This window comes from Rhagoletis pomonella, unplaced genomic scaffold (genome assembly GCF_013731165.1).
Source record: "Rhagoletis pomonella isolate Grant_MI unplaced genomic scaffold, Rhpom_1.0 Rhpom_scaffold_00003, whole genome shotgun sequence".
NCBI classification, from domain to species: Eukaryota; Metazoa; Arthropoda; class Insecta; order Diptera; family Tephritidae; genus Rhagoletis; species Rhagoletis pomonella.
This window is the reverse complement of record NW_023458557.1, coordinates 56,931,508-56,933,509: the sequence shown is the minus strand read 5'-3', so window position 1 is coordinate 56,933,509 and position 2,002 is coordinate 56,931,508. Positions and strand designations below refer to the sequence as shown.

The 2,002-nt window shown below is 37.3% G+C and overlaps 1 long non-coding RNA gene across 1 annotated transcript; it reads right to left on the bottom strand.

Moving 5' to 3' along the window:
• Window positions 1–611: 611 nt before the first annotated feature.
• On the bottom strand, window positions 612–1,781 carry LOC118736619. The gene is made up of 2 exons (XR_004992740.1): window positions 1,001–1,781; window positions 612–926 (listed from the first exon to the last, which is right to left on the bottom strand). It is a non-coding gene; the product is annotated as an uncharacterized LOC118736619 (long non-coding RNA).
• Window positions 1,782–2,002: the final 221 nt, after the last annotated feature.

Sequence of the window (2,002 nt, the reverse complement as noted above, 5' to 3'; positions counted from 1 at the left end):
TGAGTGTGCCCGAAGTCGACACGATGAGTATGTACAAAATGCAGTTCTACATGACAAATAACAGAAGCAAAAGAACAAAGCATTGGCAGAGGTAATTGATTTTGGTAGAATATAAACAAACATTTTTACGAATTTAGGAAGCGAAAATATATGAAGCATACATTTATCTTTTGTGAAATGTAAAGTAGAAATATTAAATTTTTTTATTAGCGCAAATGTATACGAAAATTTCACGTTTTTTGTTTTCTGTCGCCACTCATTGGTATGCCAATTATTGTTCACAGACGCGTTTCCTATAATTTTTGCTGCATATATATGTATGTATCTTGGCGCAGAGCTCGAAATTAATTAGAAAGTACTGGTATAACGGTTGAAGACTCACTTTTTCAAGGTCTGCTTCAAAAAAAACATTCAAGAAACTGATCAGGATCTTTTCATGATAAGGTACTGCAGCTTCGTATGTTTGCTTGGGATGAAATCATTTCTCCCAGTGCTGAATTTTATCTTTTTGATATTTTCTTTATTTTCACTCTTACTCACACACTTCTTGTTCACACTTTTCACTTATCGCATCTTTGCAACCGCGATTATTTTAAGTTTGCATTTTCTTATTTTTTTGTTGCACTTTTGACACAAATTATTATTGTGATTTTTGACTCAACTTTTGTTGTGAGAAATTTTTCCTCTCACGAAATCCTTAATTAGAACACTCATTCAATTATACACAAAAAATTCACCTCCAGCTGGTGCTAGCCAAAGCTGTTGACGGAGTAGGTATGGGGGTCTGCCGAGCACAAAAACAACAAGTATGTACATATATCCTGAGGACAGACGCACACACAATGGCTTCGTATTTTTCTTCAAACTGTGCGTATAGCAAGCTTATGACGACAATTTTCATATAATTACAATTTCCGTAAAGAAATCTTCAGCAGAAAATCAAATTAAGCAACGAAATGAGAGATTGAACTAAAGCGGAAAAAAGTGTTTGGACGCATACAAACCGCCGCGACCGTCATACACATATACACACGCGTGCGTTAAAAGAGGCTGTGTCCGTCCACTACGACTCTTCTTATTTCCTCCTCTACATCACCTTCCTTTCGTTTTATTGTTATTTATATTTTTAGTCTTCTTTGACACCGCTTCTCACATACGCCAGGCGCTTGCCCTCCGTTTACCACCGCCGTCGTCGTCTTCGTCTACGTGCCAGTTAAAACTCGGCTTCGTCGTCGTATCAAAACCTTTCTTTCGCACAAAAACCGTACACTTTGCGACTGAACACAAGCGACCGCTTTCAATTTCCCGAAACAACTGAGATTTTCTTGCCTCTGCTCAATTCTGCGTCAGCTCGAAGTCGTTCTTCGTTGCGCTCCGGCTAGATTTTCCGCCGCTTGTTACCCGTAAAACTTTTCAATCAACAAAACAGTTTGCACACTTGTGGATACACTCTTTTTGCTGGAATCCTGAGATACATAGCACCAGTATGAGATATTTATAAAATAGTCACGAAAGAAAGATGGTGGTGTGAAAGAGATAGCAACAGTTACCTGCTGGAATAAAAATGACAGCTGGTAATTGGGACTGTGGTGTTGTCGCAGTTCTGCTTGTTCAAACTGTTTTGGAAAAGTATCTGAGAGATACACAAATGTTAACACGTTTTGCGCCATTCAAATGGAAAAAAATTGGTACTTGCAGTCACATACGGCCAGTTTTTCCTTGCCAGTTTAAACTGAGTTTAAATTGAACAGCTGGCTGATCTTAGTTTAAACCAGCCAGATCGGGCGTTTAAACTTAATTTAAACCACGGCCGTGCACTGAAGAACTGACCCTTAGAAATAAACATCAATGAATTTGGTTAAGTCGGACATACTTTTTTTCAGAATTTTTTGTTAATGAGAGCCAAATTTCAGGTAAGTAATATCAAACAATTATTACATCGTACAAGTAATATGTACATAAATACATACATATATCGAATGAAAGTATTATAATATCCATC